The sequence below is a fragment of the Abramis brama genome (genome assembly GCF_963993115.1).
Source record: "Abramis brama genome assembly, chromosome: 1".
Lineage (NCBI taxonomy): Eukaryota > Metazoa > Chordata > Actinopteri > Cypriniformes > Leuciscidae > Abramis > Abramis brama.
Window position 1 is genome coordinate 4,742,286 of NC_139963.1, and position 21,920 is coordinate 4,764,205.

Consider the following 21,920-nt stretch of genomic DNA (forward strand, 5'->3'; position numbering starts at 1 on the left):
GTGTGTGTGCATGTAATATTTGAGAGAGAAAAATTCAACTGTAAATCCCAAATCCAGCCACTGTGTCCCAGTGAGATTTGCTGCATCTAATGGGGAAAATCTGGTTCTGCGCCAAAACTAACTCTCACTGAAAGCTCATTTCCTGAGATATCAACCTCAAACTTGAAACACAACTTATTCAGATTTTCTAGTCGTTTTAGAGTTCAACGTGTTTCATACATTATGTATTTTATAAAAAATATTGTTCATAAATCATTTTCATAAACTTAAACCTTTTTTTTTTGGTTTCACTTTTTAAACTTTTTTTACTTCAACAATAATCTGTCAAGGGTCTTCTTTAAAATTAGACCAAACTTAAGTCTGTGCTCCTGAGCTTCACATTTTGATGACAGTTTTTTGGCAGACATTTTTGTCCTCTATGGACCTATGTGTAACTTTTTTTAATTGATGCACAAGGGTTAATTTGTTTCACTATAGTACTTTCTAGATATTTACTTCCCTGCCCTTACCTTCCATTCCCATTGGACAAAGACCAGAAATGCTCCAGCAGAACTGAACAGAAGAGAAAGAAGGATCCCCATCGAGTCATATGATCATTTCCAATTTGGACAATTAATCTACAGGGCATGTTTCAGAAAACAGGAAAGAATGGGTCACTTGTGTCAGCTTGTTTGTTACACTCAATGGCATAGTTAACTTATCAACCAAATAACCCATATGGTGTTTGAGTTTTGCTAGAATAAGCTAAATTTTGAAGTTTTGGAGCGGTCTCTGCAGTGATCATAGAAAATGTGGCACCTGTGCCCAGCTAATGAAAGTCCTTCAACTTTTTTTGGGTTGTCGGTTATTTGTAGTTGTTTTGGTTGAGTGTCTCCCGCCTTATCCTATTCATGGTCTCTGACATTTGATGATGGAAACCAACGGCTGTTAGAGGGAAGGAGGAGATGGTTCATGTGTGAGATATTTTCTCTCTGGTGGACAATCCTTGGCCCAATGTTCTCTTTCACCACAGATGCGACATTGGCTATGTTTACATGCAACCAAATAATCCGTTAGTAATCGGATTGAAGGCTCAATCGGACTGAAAAGCCTTCATGTAAACACCTTAACTGATCCGACTGAGCTCGATCCGAACGAAACTTCGATCGATCAGGTTGAAAGGGCAGGTTTATTCCTTTTCTAATCCGATCGAGAGAACATGTAAACACTTGATCGGATTGAAAACCGAAACTGGAAGGACTGGCGTTGAAATAGTGCAATGGCTGCGTTCATATGCTCATAGTCTCCAAATTATGACCAGAAATGGATAAATATTAAGTCTGCTGTTTAAAACAAATAAAGAACCAATATAGGAGAATAGTTATTATGTGCAATAACAGCAGGAAACTCTGTATATTCGTGCAGTGTGCGCATGTCAAAAAAATCTATTGAAGCTTGTGACATATCAACGCACACTTCAACCCGATCACGTTTAGCGTTCATGTAAACACTACTTTCGGATTCAGCAATCGGAATGAATTCAGTCTGATTGAAACAAAAGTTGTGCATGTAAACGTAGCCTCTGATCGGCAGCAGTTTTCCACTGATATGATGTTCCTTGATGGTCTCTTGGTAATGGCATACTGTCGGTCTTTTTGACTGTTTTTACCTCCTCTTCTTTTCCCAGTCCAGCGACCTCGGCCTTGGCCTTTGACCTCTGTTCCTCTAAGTATCAAGGTTGCTCACCCATATTTCCTTCTCCAGGAAAACTGAAGCATCGGCAGGTTGAGGGCTTCTTGACTCCCCAGTTTGTCCTTGGATCTTGTTGTTATGTTTCTCATCAAGGTTCCTCACTGTGACTCCTTTTTATCTGAAAAGAATGGATAAAACGAAGGTCTGGACACTTTGATCAGTCAAAAGTCTGTAGGTAGGTGGGCAATGACTTGTGCAGGCCATATCTTCCTCTTCCGGTTTCTGCTTTGTAGTTTGTACAGCATTAAGGACTTCAGGTCCTGTGGAAGATTTTCTTTGCTGTTTTTTTGTTGCTCTGCCCCTCTCTACCACTTGTTGAACAGGATCCAGTCTACCCGCTTTTGCTTCTTCGAACTGCTTTCTGGTTTCTTCTAGAATTGAAACACTCAGAGAAGCGCATGAGTCAAAATTTGTCAATTTTGACCACCATTGTATCTGTTCAATTTGTTCATTACTCAAATTCCCACTTTTTTTTCAAGGTTCCCTTCAATTCAGGGACTGGTTTACATCTGGTTTACCACAGCAGTTCCCCATTCTATTTAAGCAATTCTTCTTTGCAAAAAGGAAAAAGATAGAATCTTATTTTTGAGATTAAAAATAATCTTATTTTCACAATCTTATTTTTTTCAGAGTGTGAGAGTAAGCAAGTTGCTCTGTGCAAGATGCAGAAAAAGAAAGATACTCACAATTTTAGAATGATTGTGAAAGCAAGTAAATTCTGTTTTGCAAAATGTAGAAAAATTAGTAGTGATAGTGATAATGAAAAGCAATGCCTTTTCAATGCCTCAATGTATTTCCACAATTCTCCTGATTCCCATATTTTATGTTTTTTTTCCTGGTCACCCAACTTCAGACATTAAATACAATTCATACTCTGTGATACATCAATATATAAAACAATATTAAACTGTAATTTAGATAATATTTTCTTAGGATACGGGATATTTCTTACTATATTTAATTCATATAATCCTATTTCTGAGATCTTAGTTCTGATATTACAGAATTGTTGTTATTATTATTATTTTATTCAAACAAAGAGCAAGTTGTAGTCTGTCTTACCTTACAAGTACTTCGAGGCCGTGGAAGGATTTGGTATCAGGATGAACAGAGGACCCAAGAGCGAATGCGGGTACAAACAGGGTTTTAATGAAAAGAGAACAAAGGCAGTCAGCCGCCAGACAGGCGCAGAACTGGTTAACAGAAATATTCCTGACTTGGCTTAATGAAACGGAAACAGCAGGAGCCAGTTGCACCAACAGGGCTTTACTAAGCCTGGTCCTAACTGCTAAGTAGGTCTTAGTTAAGACCAGTCTTTAGAGTTGACCTAACGTCTGTTGCACCAACCAAACTTAAGCCTAGGCTTAACTACGCCTGGTCTTAGCGTTGCGCGTTCATGTGTTGTTGACCAGCAGCGCGCGTTGCTAGGTTACGCTGTAAACTATCTTCCGCTGTTTGGTTAACTTGTAACATTAGCCGTATCAATGGAGGAGCAAAGAAAAAGAAAAGGAAATTTCACAGACATTGAAATACTAAAGTTAATAGAGCAGTACAGTCAGCACAGACACGCACTGACTGCCAAGCAATCAAATACAATAACAAACAAGAAAAAACAAACAACATGGAGACAGATAACAGAGGCGATTAACAATTGCTCTGACTCCGGCTGCCTTCGGACTGAGAGCGATATAAGAAAAAAGTGGAAAGACCTCCTGAGCAAAGCAAAAAAAGATTTGTCTGCAAAAAATTTGCTTTTATTTTTATGCTTTTATTGGTTTGGTCGGTGCGGAAAGTGGCGGTACCGACATGGAAGAAACCTCTGTCTCTCCAGAGATGGATGTTGATCATTCAAGCGAGAGTGTGATTTGTGAAGGTGTGTAGCCTATATATTAGAGTAACGTTAGCCTAGAATAACAGTTTTAGTAGTTGTCAGATAACAATAGGCCTATGACAGATTATCTGTATTTTTTTAGACTCGATGGAGGACCCAGTCACTCCACAAAGTTCTCACGAACACAGCAGCGGTGCACCGCCGGTGAAACGGATGAGGAGGCTGGATAATCTGCAGCAGACACTTCTTGAGAAGGAAATTGTTAGAGTGGAGATTGAAACAAAAAAATTACAGACCGAGCAGGAAAAGTTGGAACTTGAAAAACAAAAAATATGTTTAGAAATACAGTTGCTCCAACAACAGATAAACAGGTCATCTTCGCCTATTTCTGAAGAGGATGGGTGGTCTTTTGTATTTCTGTAAATAAACCTAATGGCAAATTGTGTACAATGAATCAATGACAATTATATATGTAAATTTAAAAAAAAGTTTATTATAGACCTACTGGACTTTCTTTGTGGCTTATTTTTATGGTTTACAACCTGCAGATAATTGGCAGAAATATTGTAACATTTATAAAGCATTAATAATGCGTGTACGGACTAGTCGTCCACCGACATCTTCATGCCCTGCATGGTCCATAGGGTCGACACCTTCCTCTGGCACCGGCTGATGGTGTTGCCTAGGGAGAGGGATCATCTTGGTGACACAGATGTTGTGGAGGACAGTGCACGCTGCTATTACGGTGCAGACTCGCTCAGGGTGCATCCGCATCTCTCCATGAAGACAATGAAACCTAGAAAAAAAGTCAATGATTAATGTAAAACCTAAATGTGTCACTTTTTTACTATTAATAGATGAGCAAAACTTGGCCACTAAATATGTAATATTCAACTTTAAAAAAAAATTTTTTTGACGATCGCCATATTCGTAGTGAACGCGCCTATACAGAGAAATGCACATGGATTACATAATCAGAGAGTAGCCTATGTTTTTTCGTTTTGAATTATTTCGTTTAAAGACATTTCAAGCTTTGTGTATTTGATGTATTTCTCATGTCTGTGTGAGGCATACGCTGAGTTTCGTTAACTTATAGGATGAGACGCGCTCCCGTTAACGTGCAGTGCAAGTGACCGCGCGGGCGCCTCCATGATTGTCTGCTATATACTTCTTATTTATTAAATAGGCTACAGGCAATTGTATGCTGAAAAATTTATTAAAATTAAGATACAATTTATCCAAAACGAAATTCACTTTAAAGAAAGGCTTTCTACAAAACAAAATCATGTCTGACCCGCTCCATGTCTCTCGATATAGCTTATTGATATATCTTATTCGTGCTTTTCACTTTTCATAATCAACAAAGATAAAAAAATAACATTATAATATTTTAACAAATATGAAGCAACTGCTAGCCCACCCTAGCGCCGCCCATAGTTTTTAGTGATCTAGTGACCGCACTACATCAGCACCATGGATAGGCATACAGAGTCAGACACTGTGGAAAGGATTTTACCTGCGCTTGAGGACTCCGATGCACCGCTCAACGAGTGACCTAGTGGTGGTGTGGATGGTGTTATACCGTCGTTCTTGCTCAGTCCTCGGAGCAATTATAGGCGTCATCAGCCAGTGTTTCAGTGGGTATCCACTGTCGCCGAGAAGGAGCCCGTTTACTCGTCCAGCCTCGAAATCCTGGTATAACGCACTCTCCCGGAGGATGCGTGCATCATGGGTAGATCCAGGCCATCTTGCCACCAAATTAAAGATCTTATAATTGGCGTCACAAGCAATCTGCACATTTATTGAATGGTATCCCTTGCGGTTGACATACAGATACTCATGCTCAGATGGTGCCTGGATCCGGACGTGAGTCCCATCGATGCAGCCCACAATACCAGGAATGCCAGAGGCCCGGCGGAATCGGCGTTTCATCACCGCAGACTCGGCCTCAGTGGGGAGGTGAGCAGATCGCGGAAGGCGACGGCTCAGTGCCAGTGACACTCTGCGGATGGCCCGACATGCGGTGGATTTGTGGACATTAATCATATCTCCAACAGTGTTTTGAAATGCACCATTTGCATAAAAACGTAGCGTTATTAATAGCTGTAATGCTGGTGTCAATGCTGCGTTGTGGTCCGATACATACTGTAAGTCGGGTGACAGCTCTTCAACAAGTTCATATATATCCCTCCGACAGAATCGAAACCTCTCTATCAGCTCCTCATCATTGTAAAGGTCCAATGGATTGCTTCTGTCCCGAATAACTCTCTCCCGTCTAAAAGCCCGCTCATTGTAAAGTCTGTGTATAAGGCGCGCCATGTCTTTACTACTGTATTTACTTATGTGGTTACGAAGTGGTTACTATAGAAACATTATCTATCGGATAACGGCTATTAACGCTATTATATGCCTAGATTTTGCATTTACGCCTGCTACTGACTAGGCGTAAGATTTACGCCCGGTCTTAGCGAGAAGAGGACTTAAGCCTGGACGGTGCAACGGTCGTAACTTTTAGGTTGGACTTAGAATGCTGAGTTAAGACCTACTTACCTTAAGACCAGGCGTACGCCCTGTTGGTGCAACTGGCCCCAGGAGTCCCTGGGCTGGATAGCAGCGATCAGCGAGGGAAACTCAGTTCTGGACCAGTAGTTGCTGGACGGCAGGTTGAGGAGTAGTCGAAGGCCACGGGCAGCAGGATAGAATAGCAACAATAATCTGGCACTGAAACAGGGAGAAAGGTAGCTAGAAGTAGCAGGCAAAATCAGGAGGAAAGAGAAAACAGGTGTGGAGAAGATCAGCGCGACTGCTGATTGTGATACGGATCAGCTGAGAGAGCGAGTGTGTGTGTGAGAATGTGTGCACGTGAGCGTGTGAGAGAGAGAAAAATGAGAAAGATCAATTCTGGTGCATGACAGTACCCCCCTCCCTCGACGAGTGCCTCCTGGCCCTCCCAAGGGTGGAGTCTGTCCAGTACGGTAGAAATCCTTGATGAGCAAGTGGTCCAGGATGTCCCGGGATGGAATCCAGCTTCTCTCAACAGGACCATACCCCTCCCAATTGACCAGGAACTGATGCCCATGACCCCGGGGATGGACATCCAGCAGTCTCCGGACTTTATAAACAGGGGAACCTTCGACAAGAATGGGAGGAGGGGAGGGATGGGAGGGCATCCGAAATCACAGGTATGATGCATGATACACAAAGTGAACGCATCGTAGATCGCGAGACAACTTGACTTCCACAGTAACCAGACTAAGAACCTTAACGATGCAAAAGGGTCCGATAAAACGGGGTGCTAATTAACGGGAACTTGACTGAAGAGGTAAGTTAAGGGTCGTAAGCCACACCTTCTGGCCGCAAACATATCTAGGGGCCTTGACGGTGACGTCGATTGGCGGCTAGACGTGTACGTGCTCTGGAGCGACAAAGAGCAGATCTTACGTTGCGTTGGATAAACGCAGGAATCTGGAATTCTCAGGAATTCTGAGACGGAGTAGAGGAGGTTGGTAACCAACAGTGAAACGGGTATAGCCCTGTAGCGGAAGATGGTAGAGAATTATGCGCATGCTTGGCCCAAGGTAACTGTTCGGACCAGGATGCGGGATTCTGGAATGCCTGACTACGGAGCATGCGACTCAGAATTTGATTGGCTCGTTCGGCTTGACCGTTGGGTTGTGGGTGGATTCCTGACGACTAGCGGATGCTCCAATTAGTTGACAGAATTCCCTCAAAAACTGAGAGGCAAATTGGGGCCCCCTATCCAAAACAACATCAGAGGGGAGCTCATGGAATTTAAAAACATGATTGAACACAGTCTGAGCCATTTCTATGGCGGAAGGCAGCTTAGAAAGCGGAATAAAGTGAACTGCTTTAGAGAAACGATCGATGACAGTCAGGATTATAGTATTCCCAGCCATCAGAGGAAGTCCTGTAACAAAATCTAGGGCGATGTGAGACCACGGACGAGACCGAATAGGACGAGGTCTGAGAAGAACAGCAGGTGGAGAGTTACTAGACTTGGTCTGAGCGCAGACAGAACAGGATGCAACAAAACAACGGATATCACGTTCTCTTGTAGGCCACCAAAATCTTTGGCGGATGGTGGCAAGAGTGCCCCTTACCCCGGGATGAGCAACCAATTTAGAGGAATGACCCCACTGGAGGACGGCTGGACGCACAGACTCGGAGACAAATAATAGCTCCTTAGGACAGCGTCGTGGTGTAGTGATACGAGTAAGAGATCGTTTGACTAGTCACTCGACTACCCAGACAGTCGCTCCAACCACACAACCCCGAGGTAAAATCTCCTCCTTGGTCGAAGCGCCTTCTGATGAGCCAAACTGACGCGAGAGGGCATCAGGTTTAACGTTCTTAGAACCGGGTCTGTATGAAATCGTGAAATTGAAACAACCAAAGAAAAGCACCCAGCGTGCCTGAGCATTCAACCTCTTGGCTGACCGAATATACTCGAGATTTCTATGGTCAGTCCAAACTATGAACAGAACGGACACCCCTTCTAACCACTGATGCCACTCCCCCAAGGCCAAGCGGATAGCCAGCAGTTTGCGGTTCCCCACATCATAATTGCGTTCTGAGGGCGAAAGTCGATGAGAGAAGAACGCGCAAGGATGAATCTTATCGTCGTACGAAGAGCATTGTGAAAGAACCGCCCTCACGCCTACTTCTGAAGCATCCACCTCTACAATGAATTGTCTTTTAGTGTCAGGAGTGATTAAAATAGGAGCGGTGGTGAACAGGGTTTTGAGACGCTCAAAAGCAGTCTGGGCTACTTCTGACCAGACAAAACAAGACTTGACTGAAGTGAGTGCTGTCAGGGGGGCGGCGACCTGGCTGGAACTTTGAATAGAAATTGACAAACCCCAAAAATCATTGGAGCGCGACTCGAGACTCAGGAACTGGCCAATCCGTGACAGCTCGTACTTTAGCAGGGTCCATACTGATCCCTTCTGCTGACACGACCGAACAAAGGAACGTAACAGACTGGGCATGGAAGGTACATTTCTCCGCTTTAACGAAAAAGCGATTCTCTAAGAGACGTTGAAGAATGCGCCGAACGTGCTGAACGTGCACCTGGAGAGAGGGTGAGAAAATTAGTATGTTTTCTAGGTAAACGAAAATATTAAGCATATACAATATTATACCAATATTAAGCAATACCCCCCAGCTGCATGGGCTCCAATTCCAGACCACTCATTGGAGAAGAAGTAACAGTGGCTGGGGTTGTTTGCTGCTCGGTCATTATGCCCCGAGCGCAACGTCGCAGTTCAAAACGTTTATCGAGGCGAATGGCCAATTCGATCAGTTGATCCAGATGGGCTGGAGGTTCGCGGGAGAAAATCTCATCCTTGAAATCCGCATTCAGCCCTTCGAGGAAACGTGTGACTAAAGCCGGTTCATTCCAGCTGCATGTAGTAGCCAGAGTGCGGAATTCAATGGAGAAGTCAGCAACAGACTTCTTCCCCTGACGCAGTGCAGCAAGTAGGCGTGAAGCTTCGTGACAGTAGACCGAATGGTCGAACACCCTGATCATCTCCTCCTTAAACAGTACATATTGGTGGCAGCAGTCAACCCGCGAATCCCAGATGGCCGTTCCCCACTCACGTGTTCGACCAAACCACAAAAGCAACTCTGGCGTGATCCTCAGCGTAGGTGATGGGCTGAAGAGAAAACACAACTTCACATTGTGTTAACAAAGAGCGGCATTCGGTGGGCTCACCGGCATAACAAGGTGGATTATTGATCCTGGGTTCGAGTCTTCTGGGAGGACGGTGGATCCAAGTGAAAGTGAGACAATTCCTCCTCGTGTCTGTCCAGCATGGCTCCCTGAACTTCGACCGCTGAATGGAAAGGTGCCTCCTTCGCTGGGTCCATGATGGCAAGATTATTCTGTCAGGATGAACAGAGGACCCAAGAGCGAATGCAGGTACAAACAGAGTTTTAATGAAAAGAGAACAAAGGCAGTCAGCCGCCAGACAGGCGCAGAACTGGTTAACAGAAATATTCCTGACTTGGCTTAATGAAACGGAAACAGCAGGAGTCCCTGGGCTGGATAGCAGCGATCAGCGAGGGAAACTCAGTTCTGGACCAGTAGTTGCTGGACGGCAGGTTGAGGAGTAGTCGAAGGCCACGGGCAGCAGGATAGAATAGCAACAATAATCTGTCACTGAAACAGGGAGAAAGGTAGCTAGAAGTAACAGGCAAAATCAGGAGGAAAGAGAAAACAGGTGTGGAGAAGATCAGCGTGAATGCTGATTGCGATACGGATCAGCTGAGAGAGCGAGTGGGTGTGTGTGTGTGTATGTGTGTGAATGTGTGCATGAGCGTGTAAGAGAGAGAAAAAGGAGAAAGATCAATTCTGGTTCATGACATTTGGTCAATTTGAAATGGGAGGAAAATGTCTCCTTTAAAATGGGATTTTAAATCAGTGATAAGAGAGGGAAAAAAAAGTCCCTTTCCCACCGATAAAGGGAGGAGATCCTTAGGCCTCCTGGCTAGGCTCACCAAAACTGTTGTGGAAATCCTCAATAAGAATACAACCAACTAAATCTGAATTCTTTAACATGGACAATTCAAACAACTTCCAGTTGTTAATATAATAAAATAATATAATATACTACAGTACCTTGAGGTAATTCCCTGAATGCTTACTATATAATACAATATTCCCCTGAAGTATGGTGACGGCATCCTGATAAGAAGCTACTATCACTACCTCAATCACACATGAGCACACACATCTTTAGCATCTATATACTCTCCGTCCGTTTTAGGTGTATGCTGGCCCGACACAGGATAATTAATACTAACTGAGAGTATTAGTATTACAGCCTCACCCTAGAGAAGGGCTTCTCTATAGTCTTCCAACACTATCACTGTCTCTGCGGTGGTCTTTTGAGCGTAGGAACATTAGTACTTCTATTCCTCAGCTGCGCAGCATATACCTCCCAAGTTGCTCTTTGCAGGAATGAAATTTTATTCACGGCTGGGAGATCACTGGTCACAACAACCAAGTGAGTCTCCTGAACAGAAAGATACATGTACATTTAAATCACACAGCTGAGTGAAAATCAATGTCACTCAAGTCTTCTTCACTGTAATTTGTTTGTTATGATCTAATCATATGTCTGGTAGTTCTATTGTGTTAAGCTCTTTTTGGGTAAGTCTACATGGTCTCTGACCTGAGCATCCTTAGTCTGCATTATTTTTTGTTTTGTTTACATTTTATGTTTAAAATACCTTTTTGACCACTTGTGAGGCCATTACATAAAACATTTCTACCACAATCCCTTTAACATTTAAGGCATGCAACACTTCCTGAACTTTTAAATATAAAATCCTTTATTCTTATACAAAGCACCATCATCCATGAGATACAATAAGATCTTAAATTTAAAACAAAAGTTAAAAAATAACATTCAATTTTTTTAAACAAATACCTGCACAGACGAAAACAAATAGTAAAATCAACTGCCCTCAATCCTTATTAGTAGGTTTCTAATTTCCCCAGAAACAATTCTATACAATATTAAAAAAGAGCTACAAAAAATATTGCAATAAATCAACAACATCTTGCATTTAAAGTTTCACTTTGGAATACAAATCTCAGTGTATTTATGATATCTGTGAGGGAAATACAGTAAATTATACACAAAATATATCAAGTTACCAATCACATTGAATAATTGAATAACAAACTAATTCTCACTATCAATGTACAGTGCTGATGTTAATATACCAGGGAAAATGGCTTTTCAGCTACTCAGGACTTAAACATCTTCTCCAACTTAAATGTAATTTGCACCTAAAGACAGATATTGGGCCATCTGCCTTGTCTATCCCAAACGTATGTCTATTTTTGTACAGTAATGTTGTATGCAACAGGTCCTTTAAAAGTGAAGCCCAGATAAAATGTGACATTCTCATTGTTATAGGGTACTGAGGATGAATGGAGAGCTGGGATATGAAATTTCATTCCTTTGGGACCCTCTAGAAAAACCTTCTCATCATCCGTCCAGCCTGTGACACATCTCAGCAATTTAGAGATTTCTGGCATTTTCCATACCGCTCCACTAAACCATTTCAGGCGTTTTCAGGCGAACCACAACAGACAGTAATTTTGTGATTTCAACCTTGCTCTTGTGGACAAACTTTTTAAATCCAGTTCCATTGCTCAGGAAGAAATGAGTGTAGATCCTCTTTTTCCTTGGAGGGATGTCCTTCAGTTTCTTGTCATAATTTCTCTGGAGATGTTCAACAGCAGAGAGAACAGTTTCATACTTGTGTTCTTTCTCCTCTTCTGTGTCATGCTCTTCTGGCCAGAAAAGTAAGACAAGCAAGAAAAGAGCACTTGGCAAGCATCTCTGTTTCTCTTTAGGAAATTGGTGACTCAGTGTTTGTAGATCCTGAAATGCAGCCAGCTTAGAAGACTGAGTTGAGAGGCAACTTAAAGCAAAGTGGGATGCTATGTAGTTGACAAGGTCCGCTTGTGGCATTTGTGCCCTCATAGGATTGCTTGGGTAAAGTGAAATAATGTGCTCCAGAACACTCACAGGGTTGCTATCTTTCTGGTTTGTTAGGAGGGAAAAAATTGTTGTGATGTTTCCGCCACCATAATAATAAATCAACATGCGTTTCATGAGAGGACTTAAGTTATCTTGTTTTTGATCTGTAATAAGAGAAGCACCACTGAAGTATTTGCCATAAGCAAAAGACTTATTCACCAGCCAGTGCATGGGATGCTTTATGGTCCTCTCAACAGTGTCAGATGTCTTCTCCTCATCGGTGTTCAGGTCAGTCTGGAAGTAACTCAAGTCTTCCGAAATCCAGAAATCCAGCTTCCAGCATTATTTTTTGGAGGTTTTTCAGCTTCCAATGATAATGTTCCCATGGTTCTTCTATCTCAACAGGAATGTAATCTGTAAGGAGGTATCTAGTTAATTCTGAATTGCTTTTTGAGAACACATGAAGAGTGCGCATTAGCTTCAGCAATGCACATCCTACCTCTACTAATCCAACAAATCCAGCATTGTTCATGATCTCATTGTCCTCAACTGCTACATTCTTGCATTCCTGGAAACATTCAATGGCTTTTAGTGCCGTTTCCAAAGCATCTACTGTGTTTTCAGGTGTTTTTTCACCCTGCTCCATGGCTTTACATTTTGCTGCGAACCACTGCCTGTACACCTGACCTCTGGTATCAAGAATGTAGGAATTCTTTGGCCTTTTCTCTACTGCAGTTTTTGCCCACTTTTCTGCTTCTTCAAATCTGTCATGTTTGTAATTGAGTCGAGCCAGTTGCTGAGCAAAAAATGCATTCTTATTAAAACGCTTGTAAGCCGCTTTTAGAAGCTCAATGGCTTTATCTGGACACTCTTTCTCTCTCACATGCTCAATTAGGGGAGAGAAAAAGCTGTCAAATTTATCACCTTTGCTGATCCTGTGGCGTGTCATGAACAGATCTCGCAAGAACTTCATGTACTGATCTTTAGCAAACCTGTGCTCAAACAGCACATCGTTGTTGAGAAGATCCAAAGCAAGATCACTTTGTTGTTGTTTGTCACCCAGAAATTGTTGAAGGATTTCCTTTGCGACTAGTGGATGAATGATTCTGACGGAGTTAACGTAGGTGTTTTCATCCCTCAAATGTATCAAGACCAATTTAGCTTGTTCACTAAGAGAAGACTCAAAGGCATGTCGTCGAAACCTATCCACACAGATGGACAGAGCCAGGAGAGCTTCGCAATGTGACTGAGAGATGAATGAGTTATGCACATAAGTGTTGAGCAATGCCACATACAGAACAAGCTTAGTAACCACAGACTTGTGGTCAATGTCTTGCAGTAAATGCTTGACAAACATCTTCACATATTCAGCAATTTTGTGGCTCTCGAATTCCTCACTCATCAGGACAAATGTTAGAATGAATTCTGGCTTTAACTGCTTTTCAAGTCTTAGTCGTTTTTTGGAAAACTGCTTTTTCTCAGTCTCTGAAAGTTTATGAGTAATAGAAACATTCTGTTGAGGTGATTCCTTGCACATCTTCTCTGGATTGTGCGATCGCCTACAACTTAGCAGAATGAAGCAGAGAGTTCCACGTGCTATTTTCTTGGTATTGACAGCCACTTCCAATTCATTCTTTACATCTTCTAAATACTCTTGATCACAGTCTTCAAACAGCAGGAGAACAGGGAGGCATTTTTGGGGATCTTTTTCTTCGTGTTCCCGAAGCCAAACGGCATCTTCTGAAACAACCGATGCAGATTTTGAATGTTTTACAACAGCACACCTTAGATCCCTTCGGTTATTCCATAGTACCTGCCTTGCCACTGTACTGCCGCCACTGCCAGGATGATGGTATATGTTGATGCAGCTGATGGGTTCCCGATCCAAACTCCAACAGAGACAGTCTTTCACCATACTGTTGACTTCATTGTAAGCATCTCTTTGAATAACCTCCCCAATAATTTTTTTATCTGCAAGACAGAGATTCATCCAAGTTACTTTTCCTCCACGGTAAAACTGCTGCTCAATCTTCTCCTTTTCAGATTCCATGACATCGGGACTAGTTTCTTCACAGTGGTTTAGACTCAGAATCTCCAATGAACATCTTGTTTCCTCCTCTCGAGTATCAAGGAAACACTCCCCTTTGACATGGATCGGTAATCGTTTGGTGGCCCGTGTTGTGATAGGTTGGACCTGTTGGAGGGTTGCATTTACCTGACTTATTGTCATCCCAACAACACTTGAACTATTTACTGTTTCCATGTCACAGAATCCTAGAGCAAACCTCTGCCAGTCCTTAAAATTCTCCTCTGATTCAGCAAGGCAGATAATGTCTTCATGTCCTTCCATGTCAGTGAAGAACTCAAAGAACGTGTTTAGGAATGGTATGTCAACAGAGGAAGTAAGAAGGAAGATCACTTGAAAGGTTCCTTTTGGCAAGATATCTTTGCAGATCAGTGACACACAATCTTTTAGAAGGGTTCTTTTTGTTTTGACCCAGGTCTTCTCATCACAGGGAGGCGCATTGCCTTTATAATCGCTCTGGCCATTGCAAAATATCCAGCTGGTTTGATCAAACAAACGCACATGACTCTCGAAGTCTCGGATGCTCAAGCCGCTGGGAATTTTGAATTTCTCCATGAAATGGCGGTTCACTATATGGTGATTACTGTATTCATGGCATAACCCAGACACATTGGAATCTGGATCAAAGTCAAACACACAGAATATCTTCATGTTCAACAAAAAATCTATGTGTTGCAGATCCTTCTCCTGAAATCGATTGGTGACAAGTATCTGCCATTTTTCCTTGTCCATTATTTTTTTCCCACCTCTTATGAGTATTTTGAGCTTTTTTCCCAGGTTCTGGCACAGTTTTGGTGCTGTGAAATTATCAGTTTTCTCTGCCTCTTCTCTCTGAGCATCCCTAAAATTGATCTGTTGGTAGAACTCATTCAGGTCAGCCACTGGTTCAGTTTTAGAACCCACTCTCCGATAAGTGGTTTTCTTCTCAAACTGAACTTTGTTTGCAGTCTCATTAAAATTCGGCAACCTAACAGAGAACACCTTATTTTTCACTATGCTCACTGCTGGCTTAATATCAACCTCCACAACATAGTGTTCCACATCGCTGTTTGAACAAACTACTTTAACAAACTGAGGTTCACCAACACATAGTCGTACAAGTGCACTATCAGAGCTAGAGAAACTCCTCTCAATGTAATCTAATGAATCATAGTATACATCTTTTTCCTTGACAGGAACACCAATGATTTCACCATGTATATAACCAGTGTCACCTCTACTGTCCATGACACCAAAATGTATTGTGCCATTTGTACGAACATTCATACAACCAGTAGCAAACTTCAGCACTTCCTTTGCGAACTTGGCCTGTAGTCTAGTATGATCCAGTGTTGCAGCAGTGGCAAATGACTTGTACTCATGACATGGAATAATAAAATCACTAACCCCTGATTCTGGTAAGAGTACACTGTTCTTAACATATGTAAAATCAGCACCTTTCATATCAAAAGGTCGTAGTTTTGAATCTCTCTTTGTTGTTTCCACACGTACAGAATCTTCTTCCTTGTTATTCTCTCCATTTTCACCGGCTTTTGTGTCAATACTTTTAATTGGAAAAGTATTCAATTTCTCCAGTGGAGGATCCTCTGGCTTTTCTGCAAACCAAAAAATAGCTCAAGGTGAGATATTTTACTTTAAAACAATGGCTGGTAAGTGCTGTAAAACAACATTATACTTGCCCATTGTTTAATGGCTTCTAAAGATCTTTCACAGGACAAATGTAGACACCTTTACATTGAAGACCTTGAAGAATAGAAATGACATTATTAAAACAGAGACATTTTGAAGCAGTCAACAATACATTCATCTGTATTTTGTATTTCATCATTAAATAAATGTATAACAAGGTGAGTAAACACAAAAAGTTGCATTAATTTATTTAACTGTTTATCGCTAATCACATCTACAGGTGCTGGTCATAAAATTAGAATATCATCAAAAAGTTGATTTATTTCAGTAATTCCGTTAAAAAGGTGAAACTTATATATTATATAGACTCATTACATGCAAAGTGAGATATCTCAAGCCTTTATTTGTTATAATTTTGATGATTATGGCTTACAGCTTGTGAAAACCACAAAATCAAAATCCCAGAAAATTAGAATATTACATGAAATCACACAGTAATTACACAGTGATACCATGGTCATTGAACCAGGTTTTGGTTCTTTTGGCAGTGTGGGCAGGTGCAAATCCTGCTGGAAAATGAAGGAAGCATGAAGTGCTCTGGAAATGTCCTGGTAGACGGCTGCGTTGACTCTGGATTTAATAAAGCACAGTGGACCAAAGTCCTCTTTTCTGATGAGAGCAAATTTTGCATCTCATTTGGAAACCAAGGTCCCAGAGTCTGGAGGAAGAATGGAGAGGCACACAATCCAAGATGCTTGAAGTCCAGTGTGAAGTTTCCACAGTCTGTGTTGGTTTGGGGAGCCATGTCATCGGCTGGTGTTGGTCCACTGTGCCGTCCACTCAACGCAGCCGTCTACCAGGACATTTCCAGAGCACTTCATGCTTCCTTCAGCAGACAAGCTTTATGGAGATGCTGACTTCATTTTCCAGCAGGATTTGCACCGGCCCACACTGCCAAAAGAACCAAAACCTGGTTCAATGACCATGGGATTACTGTGTAATTACTGTGTGATTTCATGTAATATTCTAATTTTCTGGGATTTTGATTTTGTGGTTTTCACAAGCTGTAAACCATAATCATCAAAATTATAACAAATAAAGGCTTGAGATATCTCACTTTGCATGTAATGAGTCTATATAATATACAAGTTTCACTTTTTGAAATAAATCAACTTTTTGATGATATTCTAATTTTATGACCAGCACCTGTATATGAACAAAGTACATGCTATAGATTCATAAATAGTCATAACCATAAACAGAAATCATAAACAAAGTATGAAAATGATAGATTTTCAATATCAATTATTCAGGTGATTGGAGAACTGAACACAGGAGCATGGAGAACTTCTGTCAGAGATGCTACTTCAAGAAGTGAAATAAAGTAGTAGTAATTGCTAGATGACTGGGTCAGAGCATCTCCAAAATGGCAAGTCTTGTGGGTTGTCCAGTGGTTAGTACCTACTAAAAGTGGTGCCAAGGAAGGACAACTGGTGAACCATCGTCAGGGTAATGGGTGCCAAAGGCTTACTGATGCATGTGGAGAGCAAAGGCTCACCTGTCTGGTCCGATCACACAGAAGAGCTAATGTAGCTCAAATTGCTAAAAAAATGTAACCATGTTGAAGGATTCATATGAAACCATGCTTTATTAAGTCAACACATCCGTCTACCAGGACATTTTAGAGCACTTAATGCTTCCTTCAGCAGACAAGCTTTATAGAGATGCTGACTTCATTTTCCAACAGGACTTGGTCCCTGCCCACACTGCCAAAACAACCAAAACCTGGTTCAATGTGTCACATGCCTGTCCTGTCTTGTGCTGCACATGGGTGTTTTGTTATTTTGGGCCATGTGCTCATGTCATTGTCTGATCCCTCCCACTTGTTATCTGATTATTGTTTGAGTTCTCCCACCTGTTCCCTCTTGATTAGTTCCCTTTATTAGTCCCCTCTTGTTTGCAGTCTGTGTCGGTTCATTGTCTTTTGTTTCCTGTTTCCCCGAGATCTTCCAGAGTGTTTAGTCTGTTAGTATTTTGTATTTACTTAGTTCTGTTTTCCCCCTCGTGGGTTTTGTTTTGTGTTTTTATTTAATAAATACTTATTTCTCCAGCTTTTGAGTCCTCACACCTTTTTGTTTGTAGTCAGCCGTCACAGAATGAACCGACCATTTATGAGGACTCAGCGGAGGAAGGATTTGCCCAAACCACCGGCTTCTCCTGTGCCATGCCCTCAATATGAACGCATATTGAAGTTCAGAGACTTGACTTCTCTTCGCCAACAGGGGACCAACGTGAGGGAGTTTGCCCAGAGATTCAGTGCTGCGGCAGAGGGACTGAGACTTGGTGATGCGGCTCTGAAGGATTTATTTAGTTATGCCCTTGATGAGCCAATATCATTCGAAGTAATGAGAGGACTGTCATTTTTGACATTTGAGGGGTTTGTGAGACTCCTTGATCGTCACGACAACTCTCCAGCTAAGGAGGTTAGAGTTTCTCCAGAAGTGGCAGCATCTCCAGAGGAGGTTATTCTCACACAACCTCAACCTCGAAAGCACAGGAGAAGGGGGGCTACTGTTGCTTCTCCTGATTCAGAGGCCCCTAGTCTGGTGGTCCCAGTTCCGGTGGTCCCAGTTCCGGTGGTCCCAGGTCCGGTGGTCCCGGGTTTAGTGGTCTCGAGTCGGGTGGTCCGGAGAGGGAGGAAGCAGGCGTCCTCTGTTCCTCAAGACATGGAGGTCGTCACGTCTGCCGAGCCAGAGACTGTTCACGTCACGTCTGCCCAGCCAGAGACTGTTCACGTCACGTCTGCCCAGCCAGAGACTGTTCACGTCACGTCTGCCCAGCCAGAGACTGTTCACGTCACGTCTGCCCAGCCAGAGACGGTTCACGTCACGTCTGCCCAGCCAGAGACTGTTCACGTCACGTCTGCCCAGCCAGAGACTGTTCACGTCACGTCTGTCCAGCCAGAGACGGTTCACGTCACGTCTGCCCAGCCAGAGACTGTTCACGTCACGTCTGCCCAGCCAGAGACTGTTCACGTCACGTCTGCCCAGCCAGAGACTGTTCACGTCACGTCTGCCCAGCCAGAGACTGTTCACGTCACGTCTGCCCAGCCAGAGACTGTTCACGTCACGTCTGCCCAGTCAGAGACTGTTCATGTCAAGTCTGCCGAGCCGGTGTCTTCGGACAGGATGGCCGCCGCCGAGGGTGTTCCCATCACATCTGCTGAGCCTGTGTCTTCGGACAAGATGGCCACCGCTGAACCTGTTCACGTTACGCCTGTCGAGCCTGTGTCTTCGGACAAGATGGCCGCCGCCGAGAGTGTTCCCGTCACGTCTGCCAAGCCTGTGTCTTCGGACAAGATGGCCACCACTGAACCTGTTCACGTTACGCCTGTTGAGCCTGTGTCTTCGGACAAGATGGTCGCCGCCGAGAGTGTTCCCGTCACGTCTGCTGAGCCTGTGTCTTCGGACAAGATGGCCACCACTGAACCTGTTCACGTTACGCCTGTCAAGCCTGTGTCTTCGGACAAGAAGGTCACTACCAAGACTGGGTCTTCGGACAAGATGGCCGCCGTCGAGCCTGTGTCTGGGCTGGTGGTGTCTGTTCCTGAGCCTGAGCCCTCAGTGACCGCGACACTGGCCATTATAGCCACAGCCATGTGGTGTGTGTGGGCTACACACACGCTTGAGCCGGTGGCGTCTGTTCCTGAGCCGGTGGTGTCTGTTCCCGAGCCGGTGGTGTCTGTTCCTGAGCCGGAGCCCGTGTCTGTCCCTGAGCCGGAGCCCGTGTCTGTCCCTGAGCCGGAGCCCGTGTCTGTTCCTGAGCCGGAGCCAGTGTCTGTTCCTGAGCCGGAGCCAGTGTCTGTTCCTGAGCCGGAGCCAGTGTCTGTTCCTGAGCCGGAGCCAGTGTCTGTTCCTGAACAGGAGCCAGTGTCTGTTCCAGTGTCTGTTCCAGTGTCTGTTCCAGTGTCTGTTCCAGTGTCTGTTCCAGTGTCTGTTCCTGAGCCGGAGCCAGAGTCTGTTCCTGAGCCGGAGCCAGTGTCTGTTCCTGAGCCGGAGCCAGTGTCTGTTCCTGAGCCGGAGCCAGTGTCTGTTCCTGAGCCGGAGCCAGTGTCTGTTCCTGAGCCGGAGCCAGTGTCTGTTCCTGAGCCGGAGCCAGTGTCTGTTCCTGAGCCGGAGCCAGTGTCTGTTCCTGAGCCGGAGCCAGTGTCTGTTCCTGAACAGGAGCCAGTGTCTGTTCCAGTGTCTGTTCCAGTGTCTGTTCCAGTGTCTGTTCCAGTGTCTGTTCCAGTGTCTGTTCCTGAGCCGGAGCCAGAGTCTGTTCCTGAGCCGGAGCCAGTGTCTGTTCCTGAGCCGGAGCCAGTGTCTGTTCCTGAGCCGGAGCCAGTGTCTGTTCCTGAGCCGGAGCCAGTGTCTGTTCCTGAGCCGGAGCCAGTGTCTGTTCCTGAGCCGGAGCCAGTGTCTGTTCCTGAGCCGGAGCCAGTGTCTGTTCCTGAGCCGGAGCCAGTGTCTGTTCCTGAGCCGGAGCCAGTGTCTGTTCCTGAGCCGGAGCCAGTGTCTGTTCCTGAGCCGGAGCCAGTGTCTGTTCCTGAGCCGGAGCCAGTGTCTGTTCCTGAACCTGTTCCTGAACCTGTTCCTGAGCCTGTTCCTGAGCCTGTTCCTGTGTCTATGTCTGTTCCTGGGCCGGTGGGGCCAGTTCCAGTGCCGGTTCCAGTGCCCGAGCCGGTGGTGCCGGTTCCAGTGCCCGAGCCGGTGGTGCCGGTTCCAGTGCCCGAGCCGGTGGTGCCGGTTCCAGTGCCCGAGCCGGTGGTGCCGGTTCCAGTGCCCGAGCCGGTGGTGCCGGTTCCAGTGCCCGAGCCGGTGGTGCCGGTTCCTGTGCCTGAGCCCTGGCCGCCCGAGGGGTCGTCTCCGCCGTGGCCGCCCGAGGGGTCGTCTCCGCCGTGGCCGCCCGAGGGGTCGTCTCCGCCGTGGCCGCCCGAGGGAAAGTCTCCGCCCTGGCCGCCCGAGGGAAGGTCTCCTCCCTGGCCGCCCGAGGGAAAGTCTCCGCCCTGGCCGCCCGAGGGGTCTTCTCCGCCCTGGCCCCCCGAGGGGTCTTCTCCGCCCTGGCCGCCCGAGGGGTCTTCTCCGCCCTGGCCGCCCGAGGGGTGTTCTCCGCCCTGGCCGCCCGAGGGGTCTTCTCCGCCCTGGCCGCCCGAGGGGTCTTCTCCGCCCTGGCCGCCCGATGGACTCTCTGTTCCGCCCTGGCCGTCCGATGGACTCTCGGCTCCACCCTGGACTCCAGAACTGTTTATTTCCCATGCCCCACCCTGGTCTGTCTCTCTTGTTCCCCCTGTCCCACCCTGGTCTGTCTTTGCTGTTCCCCCTGTCCCCCCCTGGTCTGTCCCTCCCGTCCCGCCCTGGTCTGTCCCTCCCGTCCCGCCCTGGTCTGTCCCTCCCGTCCCGCCCTGGTCTGTCCCTCCCGTCCCGCAATGGTCTGTCCCTCCCGTCCCGCCCTGGTCTGTCCCTCCCGTCCCGTCCCGTTCCGCCCCGCCCCGCCCTGGTCTATCCTCCCGTCCCGCCCTTGTCTGATGGAGCGTCTGGTAGCCGCTCCGTAGGGAGGGGGTAATGTCACATGCCTGTCCTGTCTTGTGCTGCACATGGGTGTTTTGTTATTTTGGGCCATGTGCTCATGTCATTGTCTGATCCCTCCCACTTGTTATCTGATTATTGTTTGAGTTCTCCCACCTGTTCCCTCTTGATTAGTTCCCTTTATTAGTCCCCTCTTGTTTGCAGTCTGTGTCGGTTCATTGTCTTTTGTTTCCTGTTTCCCCGAGATCTTCCAGAGTGTTTAGTCTGTTAGTATTTTGTATTTACTTAGTTCTGTTTTCCCCCTCGTGGGTTTTGTTTTGTGTTTTTATTTAATAAATACTTATTTCTCCAGCTTTTGAGTCCTCACACCTTTTTGTTTGTAGTCAGCCGTCACACAATGACCATGGGATTACTGTGCTTAATTGGCCAGCAAACTCGCCTGACCTTAACCCCATAGAGAATCTATGGGGCATTACCAAGAGAAAGATGGGGGGGGGGGGGGGGGGCTTGTCTGAAGTTTAAAATCATTTGTTACCCGTAAGCCAATCACATAC

General features: G+C 45.0%; 1 pseudogene across 1 annotated transcript; it reads right to left on the reverse strand.

The window, feature by feature from the left end:
* Positions 1–11,432: 11,432 nt before the first annotated feature.
* Positions 11,433–15,639, reverse strand: LOC311079442 (sterile alpha motif domain-containing protein 9-like; annotated as a pseudogene). The gene has a single exon. The product of its transcript is annotated as a sterile alpha motif domain-containing protein 9-like (transcript).
* Positions 15,640–21,920: the final 6,281 nt, after the last annotated feature.